Source organism: Hermetia illucens, chromosome 3 (assembly GCF_905115235.1).
Source record: "Hermetia illucens chromosome 3, iHerIll2.2.curated.20191125, whole genome shotgun sequence".
Taxonomy (NCBI): Eukaryota; Metazoa; Arthropoda; class Insecta; order Diptera; family Stratiomyidae; genus Hermetia; species Hermetia illucens.
In genome coordinates this window covers 102,903,674-102,924,679 of record NC_051851.1, presented here as the reverse complement: position 1 = coordinate 102,924,679, position 21,006 = coordinate 102,903,674, and the positions used below count along the sequence as shown (strand labels likewise).

General features: G+C 43.8%; 1 protein-coding gene across 4 annotated transcripts in view; it reads left to right on the top strand.

The window, feature by feature from the left end:
* LOC119652975 (progestin and adipoQ receptor family member 4) overlaps positions 1-21,006 on the top strand; it is a 135,141-nt gene that overhangs the window by 16,568 nt on the left and 97,567 nt on the right. Inside the window, exons 1-2 of one of the 4 annotated variants that reach the window (XM_038057383.1) lie at positions 4,902-5,018; positions 5,133-5,295. The exons of 2 other annotated variants lie outside the window; for them this stretch is intronic. The gene's annotated coding sequence lies outside the window, so the exon portion shown is untranslated. Of the gene's footprint in view, positions 1-4,885; positions 5,019-5,132; positions 5,296-21,006 lie in introns of those variants that run through there. One more of the 4 variants, XM_038057382.1, reaches the window with a different exon arrangement.

The following is a 21,006-nucleotide window of genomic DNA, read 5'->3' as shown; positions in this document are numbered from 1 at the left end:
CAGTATCATGCGAAAGTGGATATTCTCACATAATATAATATATGCATATATTATGTGCTAGGTACTAATGGGACAAGCGTCCATTCAAACAAACCCTTCTAACCTGAAGCGTCCAGCTTTCGATTTCCTGACTTGTTTGATATTTGCTAATAATATCTTTTAATGTGAAGCATATAAGGTTGTTTGTTATCAATACAGTTTTTGCAAATCAAATTATTTGTGTAAATGGCTTTTTAAATTGAATTTCTAACTACGTACTCAAGAACTGTGATGCACTCATCGTTCCTCACATAGGGAAACACAAAACTTTTTATACTTAAGGCGTCTAGCTTTCAGTTTCCAGACTTACTTGAGTTTTTCATGTCATTATTATTTTGACCCTGTTACGGATTTCAATTTTACATACGAAAATAGAGTTTTGTGTGAACACAAAACCTTATTAAAATCGGTTTACTGTCTGTCTGTCCTTCTGTCTGTCTTTTTTTCCGATGGAAGGTGGAAAGCCTCAAAAGCTACCGCAGGCTCCTGCCACACGGTTATGTGGGACTCTAACCCACTAAAACCACCTCCTTCTCCTTCCAATCTTCCCGCGGGACTCCCATTTGGTATTACGTCGCGGGGCTGGATCAAAATTTATGCTGTGCTCATGTTAATATTCTTGTTCCTCTCGCGTTCATTCTTTCGGATGCTTTCTTCCTGCCCTAAGCTTCTTTCCGATGGCTGCAACCACTTTTTCGACTTCGGCCCATATCCCCTTGGCTTTCACCACAAGTTCCATGATATTTTCGGGTGTAAAGTGCTCCTCAGTTGTAGCTTCTAATGTAGCTCTTTGGGCTTCGAATCTGGGGCAGTGAAAAAAGACGTGTTCCGGGTCCTCTGGAATATTTGGGCCCCTTGGGCGATATGGCGAATCATCACGCCCAAATCGATACAGATATGCTCGAAAGACTTATGTCCGCTCAAGAATTGAGTTAGGTCGAAACCTACTTCGCCGTGTGGTCGCCCGATCCATTTCCGGATATCCTATATGATTTATATGCGATACGCGGCTCCAATCTTTCTCTTATTTGCTATATTTTTCAGTGCATCCGCCCATACTGGGGCTACATACAGTAGGATCAACTGACCACCTTCGAATAAGGAGTCGCCAGCTCGGCCTTGGGTCACTTATATTTGGTAGCATTCTCGCAACCAGCGCTCCGATGTTATATGCCTTGGTTGCTGCACCCTCCACATGCAATCTGAAATTTAACCTCTGGTCAATCATTACACCTAAGTACTTAAGTGCAGGCTTGGAATGAATTGTTTGCGTTCCAACTTTGACCTTCATGGAAGTGCACTTTCTCCGCTTGGTAATAAGTACTACTTCCGTCTTATGCTCTGCGAGTTGTAGACCAGCATTCTCTAACCAGGATTTAATCTCATAGATTGCTTCATTTGCATAAAGCTCGACTTCTTCGAGAAGGCGTGCAACAACCGTCACACCAATATCGTCTGCGAAACCAATGGAGGCCACACCAGTAGGAAGGTCTAACGTCAGTAATCCGTTATACATAATAATCCACAAGAGTGGCCCTAGGACAGACCCTTGTGGAACTCCGCATGTCGTTTATTATGATTTCATTCCTTCATCTGATTTGAAGCACAGAATTCTATCGATTAGGAAGTCGGCAACGATACGCACCAGGTACTTCGCCACGCCTAAGTTGATTAGGGACTCAAGTATCTTGCTCCATCTAGCGGAATTGCAGGCATTCTTCACATCAAGTGTAATCACTGCACAACATTTGCCCTCGTCAAGTGCGGTCTTAGCTGTGTTAACTACTAGGACAAGTGCATCCGTTGTAGACCTCCCCTTTCGAAAACCGAACTGATTTTCGTAGAGACCGCCATTCTTTCCGGCAATTCGAATTAATCTGTTATAGATTACTCGTTCGAATAGTTTGGCAGTATTATTTAGAAGCCATATCGGTCTGTAGGACGAAGCTTCAAACAAAGGTTTGTCTGGCTTGGGGACTAGAATTAATTTGTGCTTCTTCCATTGTGTAGGAAATACTCCTTCTTTAAGGCATGTGGTGAACGCCTCGGCAAACATATTTAGAGCTATTTTGACTGCTGTCTTGAGAGCTTTATTGGGGATGCTTTCCAAGCCAGGTGCTTTCTTTCCAACAATTTTATCCGAAGTTTCGAGGACCACCTTTTCGCTTACCATGGAAACCTCGGCGGTGTCTATTTCAACAGTGGGAAGGTTAGCGGTACTCACATTCTGTGGGAAAACATCCGTTACTATTTCATTAAGCAGAGTAGGGCAAGAAATCGGTGGGCAGCGTTTGCTTTTAACTTTTGATATTATGGTTTTATAGGCGCCACCCTAGGGGTTCGTGTCAGCTTCATTACACAGTCGCTTAAAGTGTTCGCTTTTACTTTTTATGATGGCCACATGTAATTTCTTCCTTCCTTCCTTCGTTTTTATATTCTTCGTGTAGTTACTCATATCCAGATCGGTTTCTATTTCGCTGACTGCGCCTTCTAACCTTGAGGCGGGCCTTGCGGCATTCTCCGATTTTTGAATTCCACCAAAAGTTCGGAACTCGCGTCTGGGATACAACATACCTTGGCATGGATGCGTCACATGCTCGTCGCAACTTTTCGCCAATCTGTAAAGCTTTATTTTCTGCGCTTCCTTCAAGCACTGTATTTTGTTGCAGAACTTCTTCGAAAATTTCCTCGTCAAACTTATTAGCTGCTCACTTTTCATCTCTCGTCCGAGACCGTTTCATTCGTTTACCATGTCTGATTTAAAAAGTGATGGCCTGGTGGTCGTTATGTGTATATTCGTCACTGACATACCACTGCAGTTCCTTAGCGAAAACATCGCAAAAGTGACATCTATCACGGACCCCTTTTCTCTCTTACGGAAAGTGTTCACGCATACAGTGTTAGCAACTACAAGATTCAGGCGAGAAAGAGCTTCGAGTAATATATACGTCCTCTTGCGTTCGTTTCTCGGCTGCCCCATTCTTCAGCCCATGCGTTGAAATCGCCAGCCACTATTTTAGGGATATGGTTGTGTGCATCCGTTGCTAGCCTCTCCACCAAAGAATGGAACCCCTCTGTCGTAGGGCCTGGAGCCGCATAACAGCTGTAAATAGATATTCCGCCTATTTTTGCTCTAGAGAAGCCATTCTCGAGGATGTTCGTGGTTCCTTCTATGGCCCGATTTCCGCATGTCCATACCGCTCTTATCCGCGACCCAAACTCCGCTGTCTAGATTTTTGTAATGTTCGCAGATAATAGCAACGTCGATTTTGTTTTCCAATATCGTCTGGGAGAGCAGGTCCTGAGCCGCTTGGCAATGGTTCAGGTTTAGCTGTAGGAACCTCATTTGCGCATAGTGTCGATCGCCTTCCTATACACCGGACCGTTGCTCTAGCTTCTCTTCAATATCGAATAAATCTTTCACCGCCTGTCGGTCTGTGGAAATCTTCTAAAAACACTATTCTGGACACAGTAGTGTGTGAAATTTTTACCCACTAAAACCAACCCCTGACTCCCTCCCTGCCCCGCGAAACCACCATAAGGTATTACATCACGGGCCGGAGTCCGCTCACTCTAGCTTAGTCACCTTTCTTCTATACGCGGCGCACGTGACCGCGTTTTTCTCATTTCCTCTACTTTTCGCAGTTTATTTTTCTTCTCTTGATGTGCTGCCATTTGCGGCACGAGATTTTCTGGTACCAGCACCTCTCCTAGAGTTTCTTATAGATTCCTCCTCTCTTCCACAAATCTCGAATAGTGGGGGGAAGGGGGGGGGTCTGGGTCCTTTGGGATTCCATTTAACAGTCGGGTGAGGTCTCCAATTTAAACCTGTGAAGGTATTGGAGATATCCTCCATGTCTCCAACCACAGGAATGAGCCTGTGAGTCCACCGACCCTTTCCCGAGCGTTCCTACCGCTCTTGCCATCTATTTATGGATCTCTTCCTCTCAGTCTTCTTCGTCTGCCTGGCTGTCTGTCTGTCGGAGACGATTATTGCAATTGACACCAAATTTGGTACAAAGGTGGGAACTGTGAACGCTCACACATACAGTGAGTTACATCGTTTTACGTTGAATTTAAGGGGTGTAGTCATGTGGGGTATCAAATGAAAGGTTTCGGTTAGTACTTTTGGAAGCCGGTCTTAGTTTTGACATTTGTTCGAAAGGTGGGGAGTGCGAGGGGTTGAAAGCGATCATTTCGTTAAGAGGGCCATTCTCAGAAACTACCAAACCGAAAAATCTGAAAAAAATCAGGAGGCTGCCATTATATGGTGCCTGGGCTCCGAAATACCTTCCATACCGATATCTCTTCAAATAAAGTTAATAATAGATTATCACTATAATTTTTTGTAATTGGCTGGAAACCCCCCCTAAATTCATCCTAGCACCACGGAACTTTGCAGTGATATAGGCTATAATGTAGAGCATGATCTTTCCAAGTTTGGTGGAAATCACACTATTACTAACAAAGGTATAATACGTCAAAGTTGTTGCTTCTTTGAAAATTGAAGACTATGTATGTCCAAATCACTCAAAAGTGGACACTCACACATAATATATGGATATATTACGTGCTACGTACTACGAAATACACAAAACCTTTCGTACCTGGAGCGTCCAGCTTCCGGTTTCCCGACTTGTATATTTTATTCTTTTGCAATGCATACAACAGACTGTACGTAACGTTCTTGCAAAAAAAACAAATACATTCAGCTCCTTTTACCCCCTTTTTGAGCACTTATGTGTTTAGTACGACGACGGTGTCGAGATTTCCCTTTTGCTCACTGTATATACGTATGTGCTGATTATGAATATGTTTGATTCGAAGGACAAGATGTCAATGTGATGTTTTTTTGACATTGAATTCGATTTAGTTTGTATCTTATTATTTTATTATTCTAAATAAAAATTAATTGTGCAATTTTTACATGTTCAGATATTTTTCAAAAGTGGCAAACAGGGGGATTCTGGAGATTGATTGTAAGCATTTGATCCGATTTTTTGTATTTTTTAGAATGTACGCTTTAAAACCGCATTCTTTTGGCTACGCGAAAGTCTGAAATGACTACAGTACATAGACAGGTTTCTATTTAGGAGGACATGACGCCGGGTACATATGTTAAACCATTGGGAAGTTACAAGTTCCCAATGCCGATTTACTAGCCGAAGATGGATAACTACACCTCTCAATTGAAAATATCTACTAAGACAGAATTTAACTGAAAATAATCTCAATGTGAAATATTATAACATAATGGTGAGTTCGAATTTCAAAACATATTGATCTCAAACAAAGCCTTATTAAAATCCATCCGATGTATGTGTGTATGTTTGTCATACCCAAGAAGACTATATACAGGAGGTGAAACTGCGTAGGCAAGCCTTGAAGTTTTACGAGACAAATAATATAACGTCCGGTGGGCGGGGCTTTTCAGTCAGGATCGCAGTTGCGTTCTGCCCATCATCATTAGTATTGGCTCCCATTTGGGTGATGATGTTAGTGCTTCTGGCCACGTTTAATATAGCAATTTTAAAGCTTGGTGCTAAAACCAATCGTAGAAGGTGGCGATCCTAATAATATTGCAATGACATTTCCTATTGTATTTATCTATATATGGATTAATTGTTTGTAGCTGATTACTTAGTTACATGAATTCGTACATACACCCAGAGGCGCTACAGAAACACGATACTCAATAAATTAACGTTTGCGCAGAACGCACTGCGATCTTGGCTCGGCCTCAAGCCGGATGATTCATTTTTGTCCTGGCTTTTTTGACAAGTTTCACCCCTTGTGTATAGTCTCCTTGGTCATACCCAATTTCTTTTGGAAACGGCTGAATCAATTGTCATAAAGTTTGGAGAGAACGTGTTGTTTATGATTCTTTTTGCATACAATAAAAGGCATGATTTTGTGGAAACTTTAAGGTTGTTTCCATGTATGTGGGGTGGGTTTCCATGTGTATGGGTGTATTTGTTATCAAAATATGATTAAAGTCGACATCAAATGAGACGGTTTAATTAGTTCTTTTCAAAACTAGCCTAGATTATCCAACAACAAAAAAATTGTCTGCCTGTTTTCTTATAAGGTTTTCTGTAGAACAAAACCGTATTAACATCGATTCACTCTGTTTGTACCAATGGTTTAACATATGTACTGTTTGTCCCCCCTTTATATATATATGTATTGTCGAAATAGTTTGACGTGCTCGGGTGATTTTCAACTGTAACCACCCCCAGATCGTTTGAGACGCAACGGCGCAACAAATGGTATCCGGTCTAGGTCTGACACCCCGCTTTTACGCCGAGGTCCATCAATCCGATATCCCTAAAAGCTGTCTGGCGTCCTGACTTACGCCATCGCTCCACCTCAGGCAGGGTCTGCCTCGTTTTCTTTTTCTACCATAGATATTGGCCTTATAGACTTTCCGGGCTGGATCCCCGTCATTCATACGGATTAAGTGACCCGCCCACCGCAACCTGTTGAGGCGGATTCTATCCACAACCAGACGGTCATAGTATCGCTCATAGATTTCGTCGTTATGTAGGCTAAGGAATCGTTCATCCTCATGTAGGGGGCCAAAAATTCTTCGGAGGTTTCTTCTCTCGAACGCGGCCAAGAATTCGAGCATAGTCTTGTATAGTAATAGCTTTGAACTTATGGTGAGACATTTTGAGCGAAACAGTTTTTGTAAGCTGAAATAGGCTTTGTTGGCTAAGTAAAAATATGTATGTCTAGAAGACGTATAGGGCGATATGAATGCCTCTTCCACTGGGCGGTAAACAGTTCTTGCATCATGCATGACTCAAATGAGCTTATGAATGATTCGAATTTGGCCTAGATGGCCAAACTGAGGATTTTGTTCGAAATTACGTCTAATGTTGACGACATGGTTATTCCATCCTACAAGATAATGGAATACATCTTATAGATGGTATTCAGCAACGTGATACCTTTATAATTGTTGCACTGAATGATATTTCTTTTCTTATAGTATGTGAGGAACAGAAAATGCTGCATATTTAGTCATTAGGCTGATTCGTGGCCCCAAATGTTGACTATGAGTTCTATATTTTATGGAATCGGTTTCTGGTGACTTATCGTTCTCAAGTCGATAGTAAGAACCATTTCGTCCGTGGTAATTTGTTGGGTGTTGGGTTCACAGACTTATTGATTTTCCCAAACTGCTGCCTGTGAATTTCCACTCGACGGAGTTGGTGGTAGTTTTCTGTGTTTTACCGTTTTTAAGTATTTGTGTGAAAGAAGCCCTTATTAAAATCGATTTAATGTCTGTCTGTCCGTCTGTTAGTCTGTCCGTTGACCGTCTGTCCATCTGCCAGTCTGTCACATCCAATTTACTCGGAAACGGCTGAACAGGTGAATCAGGTCTTGTTCTCAGAATCTATCCAACCGAATAATCTGAAAAAATCACAGTGATGCACTTATACAAAAGACATGCCATTCCGATATTCGCTCAAATAAAATTAATAATAGCACATTACTATATTTTAGAAATTTACCTGAGAACCCTCCCTTAAGTTCATTCTAGAAATACGAAATACGGCATCAGTGTAAGTGATAATAAAGTGTAAAGTTTTGGACAGTTTGATCGCAATGCAACTCTAGCAAAGTTATAGACGGCCCAAGTTGTGTATTCCACGTGAATTCATTGTACTTCGATATGTATGACATCATCATCATATAAACTGAACTCACATCACACGCCATCTACTGAATGGCGGCTGCACTAATTTTAGTAGCAACTCGCTCCGCTCCGCTCTTCAGTATGCGGCGGGCTCATGAACATCATCAATTTATATCCTTGTTTTGAATTTAAAAAAATAAAGCAAGATGCCATCTGTAGCCAGTTACGGTCACGATGCTCCTCAGAGTGGTGGCGCGAGGCAGCGTCTGATGAGATCAAATCCACCCAGCGACCGAAACTGACCAGCCAGGGAAATTTTTGTGTGGGTAATTTTCCATCCAGATAGATGTACATCTACGTTAATACCAGCGGTATTCAACTTTTGTACTTATATATGTACATATATATGTACACTTTGGTGCATGCAGTAGTATTCAAGATAGGTGCGTATATACGTACATATAAATGCACACCAGTATATGGTAATAGACAATAGACAAAAATAGACAATGTCTGTTTAGAATTAGCATAATATTTATGTCTTCAATATGTACATATGTCTGAAAGTTTGGAAATACATATATGAAGGAATATTTTGAATTTGTGGCTATTTGCGGATATATCATATAAGACAAACACAAAACCTTTATACTTGAAGCGCCCCGGTATTCCGACTTGCTTCAGGTTGCTGCTTTGCCCGGTATGCAACATTCTCCCGTTTCGTTACCAGCTTATAATAATTTCTGAAGCAGTCATTCTGACTTTTTGTGACTGGGGTCTATGAAGGAAAAGCAAGCGTTGGCTACGACAAATAGAACGTTCGATCTTGGCTTACCACTCAACTATGTTCTACTTTGTTTTTTACCCTTTGCCGGCGTTCCACAAAGAACGCCAGTTGTGGAGGGCTCTTCATCCAAGTTGCACTGATGCGCGAAGTAATTTGATTTCAGTGGCGGTGATGTGCGGAGTTGCTTCAAATGTCGGCAGTGTTTTTGAAAGCGGAAAGTGAGCAAATTCTTTCGTTGAAATCTGTTTGAAAAATTCCTGCCATCTTCTTTCCGTGGTAATTAAAGGACCGTTCTTGTCATTAACGACACAAAACTGTTCGACATCCTGTGTGTGTTCAGTTTACCGCAAAGGTTCTTGTAATGGGCGGTCAGCGCTTCCTTTGCTTGCCAATTGTCATTCGTGAACATTTCACTTCTATGATGCAATCTAACGAAACTCTTAAAGATCCAGATCCAGTTTCTTTCAAGTCAGGTTTAAATTGCAAGGATCATTTCAATGTGAGTTAACACTTTTTAAACTTTAACTTCAATCTTAATTGATAATATACGTATACGTATCCGGTCTTGGTCTGCCTTAATAAGGAACTCCAGACATCCCGGTTTTGCGCGAGGTCCACCAATTCGATATCCCCAAAAACTGTCTGGCGTCCTGACCTACGCCATCGCTCCATCTTAGGCAGGGTTTGCCTCGTTTTCTTTTTCTACCATAGATATTGCCCTTATAGACTTTCCGGGCTGGATCACCCTCATTCCTACGGATTAAGTGACCCGCCCACTGCAGCCTGTTGAGGCGGATTTTATCCACAACCAGACGGTCATGGTATCGCTCATAGATTTCGTCATTGTGTAGGCTACGGAATCGTCCATCCTCATGTAGGGGGCCAAAAAGTCTTCGGAGTATTCTTCTCTCCAATGATGTTCTGGGCGTATGGGGCTATCCGGCCTAGCAAGATAGAGGAGAATATCTTATAGATGGTACTCAGCAACGTGACACCTCTATAATTGCTGCACTGTGTAATATCTCCCTTTTTGTGTATGAGATACTTAATGCCTCGTTGCCAATCGTCAGGCAATATATGTTACGATTGCGTTATAATTTTGTGTCGCTATTATTCAAATTCAAAACGAGTCACAAGAGAAGATATACCACAAAATATTCCACGAGCCCAAGCTTCGAATCTCCATCCATTTTTTGCGGCCTGTGGGTATATTAGAAACGTAAGTTTTATTTCCAATGAGGTAACAATGGCAGAATTTGCTGTAAAGCTTCTTACCATTACTGCCGATACGTAAAATAGCTTGAAGGATTGTCCACTCACTCTTCAATTCTCGAATTTCCTGTTAAAAACTGGTTGATTACTTGAAAAGTAACAAATAACAAATACCAAACCGGATGCCTTCACGTAGAAAAGATTCAAATTGCTCCCTCGATGATGTTACAGTCTTTTCTTTACCGCTTTGTGAGAATTCAATTTTTAAACCAACCAAACCAAACCAACTAACAAATGAGGGTTGCGAATTGGTTTTTTTAATGGATATGGTAATTTGGCAAGTGAAACTATTATTTCCGCGTTAAAAAACATATAGTCATTTTCTAACGTGGGGAGTCTATTGGGAAGTGTTTTATCGACAATAGATCTGTCAATCGTAGAGGCGTTTCTTCTCACAGTCCTTCCTTTGAACCTTTTCACTCCAAAGCCAAGTATCTCGTTTATTAAACCGCTTATCAGGAGACTTGGTGACCTCGAGGATTGCATAGGAGGATCGTGTTTCTCGACATTCGTAATGTTGGGCAATCGCGTAAATGAGATCATTTCTTCTCTTTTCTCACAGGGTTGCAACGGCAGTTTGATATGCAAAACGTTAATCAACGGCCGATCTTGAGCTGCGAGAGTCTCGTAAGGAACAGCTTCGCAGTCAGTGATAGTGATAAAATGTCGGTGTCTTATGAGGGTAAAGTTGCTTTGGAAATGTGGAAGATGAGACAATTGTTTGATGAATTACATATTTGTTAAGAAGTAAAAAGTTGTGGGTGTCCGCAAAATCGACTATATGTCATCCTCATGGTTTGTTCATCATGGCACCTGTTGCCGCCTGCTTTTTCATCAACATGACCCTTAAGATCGCCTGCAATGACGATATTGCCATCGACAGGTACGTTAAAGGTCTCAGTAGTTGCCAGAAGGCATTTTGATCGTCATTGGGTGGACCTGTCTGTGGTGAGCATGCGGTGAAGATATGAATCAGCCTGTCTCAAATGACTGAACTTTAATGGCATCACGGAAAGCCTCAGAAAAGGCAATGGTAACACAATAATTGTGGGCTACCAAAATAGAGAAGCTGCATAATCATTTTTACTGCATTTGCAACAGCTTTTGACACCGCACCATCAAGTAGAGCGCAAATATAAATGCAGCCCTTCCGAAAGGCTCTTAAGAGTTCCGTCTTTCCAGTGAAGTTATCAGTGTATAGTGTGCAGGTACGTATTTGCTTGGTTCGGATAATAAGTTACATCCTAATGCCAACTATGCATCAAAAACCCTTGCGAATTCTACCCCTCCCTCTCCACAAGACGGTAGGAGATAGTATAAAGCACGTTGCTTCAAGCCCTCCTCTTTTACTTGGGCTTGAGACCAGCGTGCTATGCAAATACTGAGGCAGAGTTTTAGTTTTTGCAGTTGATATATTCATATTGTTTTCTCGAAAATAATTATATGCAGAGGAAACTTGGCTGCTTTTCAAATTTTTAATTTCGGTTCCTTATAATTGATATAATTACCGTTGCTTTAATAATTTTCGAACAATGGATATTAACAAAGGTACAAGCTCCGCCTACGGAAAGTGTATAATAAATGTTAACATCATAAAATTCGATGGAAGTGTTCCGGAAAAAATATCAATGACTTAAAGTACGTTTTGACACTATGACCGGAAGCTTGGCACTTCAAATATGGTGTGTACCAGCGGGCTGTGTAAAAAAAGTGCAAAACAAAAGCATGCCCTATCATCGAGAAAAGTGGTCCGCGACGCTAGTGTAAGAATCTATCTTGGCCTATTGAGTAAAGAAGGCAAGGCTGAGTATATGCTAGTAACGTAAGCACCCACATGAAGACAAAACATCAAATAGCACTAGTCAGCTGAAGACAATAAAAACAAGAGACTACAAATTTAAAACCGTTGTAAACTTCTTCCCTCTAGCACAGCTGTTGGTAGTTATCAGAGTCCATCCCAACAAGATATTGAATTGATCGACCTCGGCCGAAAGCCGGGATGTTTGGGGTGACTTGTTAAGGCAGAATTAGACCGGACACCAATTGTTGCAGCTTCAGTCATTGTGGAAGAGTGCGTGAAGTTTAAATCTCCGATTATGTGTTCTCCATCGACCTTGAGAAGGCCTTCGATGACGTAAAAACGGAATGTGTCGGTAGTGATCCACGCTGGAGCGGCATTTGGAAGAAATCAACAGCTTTTATGATAGCGACATATGACCGTACGAAATGTCACCTTCTGCACGGAGAAAAAATCTGGGAGGCATATGAATTGCAGAAATGAAACCCCGACAGTGCTGTATTACTTCATGATAGTGGAGGACTTCAATAAACCATAACGTCTTTCCTAAATACTCTGATGCGTTGATGTAGAAAACTAGTGGATTTTGTTACACATTAAATAAGGGAGGCAACCTCATTGTTGGTTATGTTATGGAATGGAACCCATTATGTTAGGATGAGCGATGACTGAGTCACCCTATAAACAACAAAGCAGCCGAGGAGGAGTGCAAATTTCTCGGCAAGTACTGAAGGCAAGCATATTTCAATGGTCCAATAACGATGGCTCGTTCGCTTTTGCGTACGTTCTATGCCCTATATAGATGCCACTGGGACCTAACATATATGTATTTACGCCTGAAGCGACCAGCTCCACATTTGTGAGTTTTCTAATTTTCCTATGCATATTGAAAAGTGTCTTATCCACCATATTAGTTTCATTTGCGTTTCCTTCATTGTTTCTGGGGTCCCTAATGGCGCGAAGGTTGGCAGTATGATTATTTGATTTGACTTTGGATGGTTAGAAACTAGTAAGCGAAATGCTTGTGGCACAACTTCGATAAGCTTCTTGTGTGCGATTACACAAAAGGTTTTCCTCCATCATTATTCAATCTGGTAAAGTCACGCGTACAGAGAATTACACTTTCCGAAGGAATCATAGCTTTATTGTTAGCGGCCAAAGTCATTACAATAGTGACGGCTGTACACTTGCTTATGTTATGTATTTACTTTCTGGCCATGAAATTGTTGCTCAAAGTGGTTGGTATTGACATTTCAAGGTGGAAGATGCACATGCATACATACATATTGAATTTACATTTTTATTGGCGTTCTAAGAATAAATATATGCAAAGGCGCGTGTAATAAGCTGCCTTTGCAAATGTTTACATTCCAAGCTATATCATATAAACCAATTAGTAAGTTATTTGTTCGGCAAGAATTAGAAATAAATCATATGAAATGATATCCGAGGTAAATCCATTCGGGAAATAAATAAAAATGGTTCTTCCTACCTTGCATATTAAGTCTCAATGAGTGACATTTTAACCATTTCTGCGGACTCTATACAGGCACTAATCATAAACACACGGAGAAGTGTGCCTGTTTCATGGGGATCGGTCTTCAAAAATTCAGTTTTGTTTGGATTCAATCTGAGACCGTGTTGCGTGAGGCGATCATTCCACTTGTCCAAAAATGGAATGGTCGCCTCAGGCAACACGGTCTCAGGTTGAATCTAAACAAAACTGAATTTTTGAAACAGGCACAATCACAGTCAGCGGCAGTGATCTGCCCAGAACTGAGCGATTTAAATACCTCGGATCAACGCTGTCAGCCAATGGAGAACTGCGTTATGAAATTGCTTCACGCATCAACGTAACCTGGATGAAGTGGTGTTCCACAACTGGTGTTCTTTGTGGTCGACGTATCAACGAACGTTTCAAATCTAAAATTTACCGCAATGTCGTCCGTCCTGTCGCTCGCTATGGTTCTGAGTGTCTACCAACTATAAACGACAATGAACGGCGTCTTGCGATAATGGAGGCGAAGATGATACGTTGGACTAGTGGCGCGACACGTTTTCATCACAAATGAAGATATCCGCGATCGTTATGGGGTTGCACCGATCGTGGAAAAATTGCGAGAGAGGCATCTTCGATGGTATGGTCACGCAATTCGTGGCACTGGCCAAGATTGGTCTGAACATCGAAGTCGATGGTAAACGACCAAAAGGCAGGCCTAAATAACGGTGGCTTGATACGCTGGATGGGGATTTAAAAGCCTCATATCAAGCATTCGATAGAGTTAAATGGCGAAACCGATCGCGACGAGCCGACCCCGCTTATGAACGGGCAAAAAGTTGAAGAAAAAGAAGAAGAGGAAGGCTTTCTTGGTTCAATATATTTTAGAAGCCGGATATTATTATACGGGCGTATGTGCAATGGCAGAGAGGATATTGCTACATTCTCACGTCAGAATCGTAAAAACTTGGTCGCGTTTGATTAGTATACATATTAGCGACCATGTACTTCGGAAGCGAAAGCAGGTTGAATACAGCTGTACTTTCTGAATCTCCACAGGCTCGAGCTCTGTTCATGGGGTAATCAAACTACACCTCCTAGAATGTCATGTGTTTTCAGAAAGAGGTTTTCGCCATGTGTTATAATTCGGGTGCGAGTTGAGTCCCACTGAAAGATTTCCGTCGATTATCCAGTAGCTCTTGAGGAGACTTTGCCATCGTTGACGGTTCATTGAAATATGATTTACGTCCTTCCTGGACTTCTCGAGAAGCTTGCACTCCTCATCCTGCGGCATGCCGAGCGACCCACTTGTCAACCATCTTCAGATAGTCTCCATCGTGTAATGGAGTTATGACCTTTTCTTAATGTGTGGTCACTTCCGCCTTCTCATCAACAAGTTTACGGGCATCTGGCCCGTATGCTGACGAATAACCCGGAGACATGATGCAGGCAAGTGCTGACAAAGGCGGTATTCCGAATTACTGATACCGGGGGACAACATGACAACGAGGTTTCACTTCGATAAGAAGTTTGAAACACGTTGGAGTAACAAGGCAAACTGGGAGAGCGTGGCTGCGACATACGGCTTAAACCAGCAACTGATTACTTGGTACACTGACGGATCCCTCACAGCAGGGGGAGCGGGTGCCGGTGTCATTGATCCAAGGAAAATGTACTTTGAGCCAATGGGCAGGTACACTAGCATATTCCAGGCGGAAATTTACGCCATAGACAAATGTGCGTCCTTTAATCTGCAAAGGAACTACAGGGGGCAGAACATAGCTATTCTCACCGATAGCCAAGCAGCGATCAAGGCACTTAGGTCCAACCAGGTGAACTCTAAACTGGTATGGGAATGCCTTGAGAGACTGAATACACTCGGCTCGTCCAACAAGGTTTGGATACTTTGGGTTCCAGGCCATGCTGGGCTGGAAGGCAATGAGGCAGCGGATGAACTAGCCAAGAAGGGAGCAGGGATTTCTTTACACGGGCCAGAACCCTTCTGTGGAATCGGAAACGGTTTCATGGCTATGAATCTAAGAAACGAAGAGAAACGGTTGAGGGAACTATATTGGGCGGGCCTACCAGGGATGGGGCAGTCCAGGGTGCTTATTGGGGGATACGAACCCATGCGCACAAAGGATTGCTTAAACCTCACCAAAAAGAACCTCCGAATCATGGTGGGAATTCTCACTGGTCATTGTCGACTGAACTACCACCTAGGGAAGCTAGGGATATCTACGGACACTGCCTGCAGGTTCTGTGAGGAGGAGGACGAAACCTCTATGCACGTCTTGGGACAGTGTCCGGCACTTGTGCAAAGTAGGTCGATACATCTGGGAGAACACTTAGTACCAGATGCAAAGCTGAAACTTCTGGAAGTGGGGAACATACTAAAGTTCCTAACGGTTACAGGCCTGCTTGAGATACTATGATAAACAGGTACACTATAACCAGTAAAATGGGCACAATAGTTCTTCAAGGACGCGGTGCGACTTCCCTTAACAGAATAATAATAGAGGCTCGTAACTTTCGAGTATATACTATATAGTATAGTAGCATAAAAAGAAAATCAGCATGAACAGTCGCAACTTGATTTTGGGTTGAGGTAACCATTTTCATATTTCGGACAAAACAGCAAATGCGGTTCTTGTCCGCTGAGGGACATCAAGTTCGATATCACCGTCGGCAGATGCAATGCTTTCTAAATGTACATATTGATCAACGTTGTTTTCTTATAGTGCAAGCTGAGAAGTTTGGCTCTGTTGGTAGTAAGTAAAGAACGATATCATGGGCCTGCCACATCCTCGGGATAAGACAGCGTGGGGCGTCATAAATAATCGACGACATGGTACAACCTTGCAGAAGTCCACAATCCAGTTCGTAGCAGAACCCGTAGCTATTAGTTTCTCTGGAATGCCCATCTGAATAGAGTACTTTAGATACACTCCCTGCCTTTTCGAAATCGATGAAGCACAGGTGCAGTGGTGGTCTAAACTCATATTCCAAAATGATCGACAGAGAGTTGATGTGGTCAGTGAAGGAGGATCCAGAGGGGAAACCACCGTGTTTTTGTCAGTGAAGCTTCTGAGATATTCCTTGATACTTTCCAGAATGATTTTAACTATCTCCTTCGAGGCGGTAAAAAGCATGCAAATACCAATTTAATTGTCGCATTCGAGACGAGTGCCTTTGTCCAAAATCTTAACGACCATCCTCTTCCTCCACTTCCCTGGAAAGAGCTCGGATTCCATAGATTTCCTTCTACTTTCTTGATTAGCACAATAATTAATTTTCTTTTGTAAGGGCGTATACCTATGCTTTCTGAGATTTGTACGGTACCACAGCTTGAGAATGTTACACTCGTCACCGCTTACATCGATCAATAGAACCTTCAATCCTTTATGTTCATAGATTCACTTCCATGATTCCAAGGTCAGCCAAGTGTTATAACGCTCATTGGGGATGTCGGTGAAGTCATGAGTAGTGTCCATAAGAAGAGCATTTTTAATGACGGTGAAATGCTGATCAATATTTTTAACTGGTTTATTCATGACATCTGCTGCATCATAAAAAATGGCCGGTGTTGAACTTGGAGAGTCTCCAACCGTGAGAACCAGCAACATGCTTTTTTAGATCGACCTGCAAATGACAACTCCTAAATCTACTTTTGATTATAATGTGATCAATCTATTTGCTCCTATGTTGCCGGTCAGATGAAAGCGTTCAACCAATGTGCCACTCATGCCGAGGCTGCGGAAGTTCTGCCAGAAGTTGGAGAAATTAATAATTCTCTCACCATTAACGTTGCCATCATCAAGAAGTTGTTTCCCCATCATATGCCTGAGTAAGTTGCTGTCAGAGAACACGCATCACGATCGCAATGTTACCTTTAGGGAGCGTCTACCGGAATTCGTAAAGTCGCTCATAGAGAACCTACTCTGCATTCGTGCGCAACACTGTATGTTATTATTGTAATGTTTCTAATTCTGAACCGGAATTTCGAAGTCAGTATCCTATCCGATACAGGCTTCTAAGTAATGATGACATCTTGCAGTTGCCGTAAGCATTAATCCGACACCGGACTCACGCCTACTTCCACCAGACTTTTCGCAGTACAAAGCGCACTGCCTCAAGAGGGGGCGGAGTGCTTTATAGAATTTCGTCTTCACACTTCGCGCAAGCCCAGAATGTTCACCCTGTTACGCTGGAATTCTCGCTAAGTTGGGGAAACCTTTTTGTACCCTAGCTGATAGCCGGTACATTTGTCTTTGTTAGAGGGGTCGGTACGTGCCTGAAGCGCACAGTTTTCAGTTTCCAACATGTTTACAGTTTCGAATAGTATTCTTGCCCGATGGTGGACTCCCGCAATAGTACCCTGTCGGACTAACAACTAAACACCTCCGTGTCGTCAGAGAACTAGCCTGGAACCGTTTGACACATTACTTCGGGCTAGCCCTTCCGTTCTCCATTGGGCTTTGGGAGCCTTCAAATCAGGGAATTCCTCTCACAAACGGGAGGGGGGGGGGGGGGAAGATCAGGAGTTTAATTTTCTTCGCAATAAGAAGAGCCCGAACATAATGCGCAATACAATTCCAGCTGCCAGTGCTCTTTAGCATCTCTCTGACAATGTTGTCTGGAGAGACCTCCCCTGAATCTGCATAAAGCTGCTGATGAAAGCCGTTCCACCTCTCGCAAGAGAAAAAGGTGTGTTCAGCATCGTTCCCCACTCCATTGCAGAACACACAATCAAGAGATCGCGCCTTCCCAATCCTGTGCAGGTAAGACTGAAAACCTTCATGCCTACTTAAAAGTTGGGAAGGAAGTAATCAATCTCACCGTGCGTTCGGTTCAACCACGCGCAGCAGTGTCCCTTGACTCATTTTGCCAAGACAGTTCCCACTCGGTAAGGGTGCGTTGAGGTTCTCCACGGGCAACCTTGGCAAGGAGAGCAACGGGGATTATTTCCGGGATCGCCAACATAGCCGGGTCGGAGACGGTGCGATAAGCAGACGCCACCCGCAAAGCTCCCCGCCTCTGCACTTGAGCAAGGCATTACGATGCACCTCCTTGTCAAGGGCATCAGCCCATACCTCCGCGCCATAGAACTGAACCGACTGCGTTGCTCCCATAAGGAGACGTCTCCTACCAGATATAGGGCCCCATTCGTCGTTAGCCGACTCAACGCCGCGACTCCAGCTGCAGCTCTGTCCGCTGCTGCTTTGATTTGCTCGAAGAAGCTCATATTCGAGTCGAGCATTAAACCAAGGTATTTAACCACAGGTTTTGACTCTATAGTTAACTCGCCGATCGATATGGGACGCACCGAATCTCCTTCTGGTCAAGACGACTACTTCCGTTTTTTCCAGCGCAAGGTTGAAACCGTGAGCAGTCATCCATCCGCTTACCCGTCGCATGAATATACCAAGTCTGCTTTGCGCCTGTTCAACAGTGTGTCCGGTAACAAGTGCCGCAACGTCGTCTGCATAACCGACCAGGCGCGACTCTTCGGGCATATCCAGTCTCAGCAAACTATCGTAAGAGAAGTTCCAGAGGTTCGGCCCTAGAATGGATCCCTGTGCTACTCCCAATGTGATTTCCATCCTCCTTTGGCCCTCTAGCGTTTCATAGAGCAGGGAGCGGTCTTTCAAATAATCCTCAGGTCCTCCAAGGGAAAACTTGGCACATGGAATAAGTTCTCTAATATGCATGCACATATCTGTCCATCTTATGGAATTGAAGGCATTCCTCACATCAAGCGTTATGAGGAGCATTATCCGTCTAGATCGGCGGCTGTGTGCCTGGACTTGACGAACCGCATCTACGATCTCCATAACAGCATCTACTGTGGATCTCGCAGTTCCGAACCCGAACTGCCTTGGGGGTAAGTCGCCGGCAGCGGGAGCTGCTTCACGAGCACTTTCCCGACCGTGTCAAGCATACACAGCGGTCGGTGTACAGACGGGAGCTTCGGGTCTCCTTTACCCCTGCTGAACAACGCGAGTCTGGCCACTTTGCAGCGACAAAGAAAAATGCCCTCCTTCAAGCAAGCGTTGAACGCCTCAAGCAGCAATTCTGGCCGTTAGCGGAACATCAGTTTGTAAACTTCCACCGGGATGCCATCAGGACCTGGCGCCTTCTTGTTTTCATAGTGAGAACCGCTTCTTCTAGCTTTCTCATTGTGAAAAGGGGGCAATCCTCGACGCTTTATGCGCTATTGACATCAACCCATACAGAATGTCTGGGAAAGAATACCCGTACAATGCAGTCCATCTGATCGGTAGTTAGTATGCAGGGCCTCCGCAGAGTCCCGAATTTCCGGGTAACAGGCTTATAGCCAAATCTCCACGGGTTCTCATTCACCTCGTTGATAAGGTTCTGCCAGCCACGAGCTTTGCTTTTATTTATAACGCTCGGGGTCCCCTGATCTATACTGTGCCTTTACGGTGCATGCCTTCTCGTTGGCGTGTAAACGTTGTACCAAACGGCGGAACTTATGACACTCCCTCCGTAGGTCGTCAATTTCTGCCGTCCATCAGTACATAGAAAGCTTGTCGCGCCTGGGGCAACGCTGGGGCATGGAAGGCTCACACGCCGTCGTTATCAAGTTCATCACTGAATTTACTGAAAATCCGACACTACCACCCCTCGGAACGCCTTCCAGCACGGCCTGTTTGCTCCAAAATCACCGTCTACAAGGATTCGTCCCAACGTCTTCGAAACGGCGTCCTCCAGAGCATCAAGCCGGCACCGAAAGTCCTGCGTCGTCAGGTTCGGCGTCCGGTAAACGCTAAAAAACGTTATCCCAAACACCGGATCCAGACAAACTCGTTCCCCCGGCCTTTGGCAAGAACACGAAGTCGAACGTCGTCCCGAACCCAGATGGCAGCGGCGCCCGGTAAGTCGAGATGCTATGAGGACGGGTCTTTGTTTCGGTATTGCTCACTGATCAGCACTAAATCAGCATTTACTTCCGCAGCGACCTGTGCTAGCAACTGGTGAGCAGTTGCACTCCGGAGCATGTTAATTTGCAAAATGCGGATCATGCCGTTCGCACCCTAGCCTTCTCCAATTCCGCCGTGAAGATCGCACGCCATCCCGAGCCCGCAGTGTGTTTGACGCTCTCACCAGACGCGCCACGATCCCTCCTGAGAACGCAACTCTCGGTTTCCTTGCAGGTCTTCGCTTGATGACCCACTTGACCGCATCTCCAGCATGCTGTCCTCCTGTCTGGACCCTTGCAAGCTGCTGACGTGTGTTCATAGTCCAGATCCCTGCATACTACCCATCCAATTTTAACTCTCACGCTGCTAAGGAGTTTCCTCACATATTGCTCGGGGATTTCCACCACGGCGAGTTTTTGGCCTCGAGCATTAACAGAGGTGATGTGTACCCAGGCATTGGTTGCCTTTGGACATTCACACTTTATCGCCTCCTCCACTTCCACCTTTTCTGGGAGGCAGTCAAGATTCCCGATTTTAGAGAGCATTTCTCCCCCAATAATCCCTTGACCGCTTCGCAGAACGTACTCTTGTTAGACGTCTTTGGGCCCAGTTCGACGAGAACTCAGTCACTCCTCGATTCCCATATGAAAGACACCTCTGCTCTATTGCTTTCGGGTTTCACTCAGGACTTCCGCAAATGTCTTGCCTTCCGTCGGCTTAATGAGCATTTGGCGCAGCAGGGTTAACAACATTCAAAATTTATTTCAAATGTTTTTTTTTTTGGGGTAGGGTAGGTGAATGTATTTACGCACACAGTGTTGGACTCCCGATTCGGTACGTCGTCGGACTACCAACTAAACACCTCCCCATCGTCAGAGAGCTAGCCTGGAACCGTTTGTCACATTACTTCGGGTGTTGTTAATGCGACCGAAAGATGCCACCGCCGGCGCTCTCCGTGGCATATTCGAACTCGCCACGAGAGGGGAAAGCCAACGGAAAAAAATCCGTTTGTCGAAGCAACGA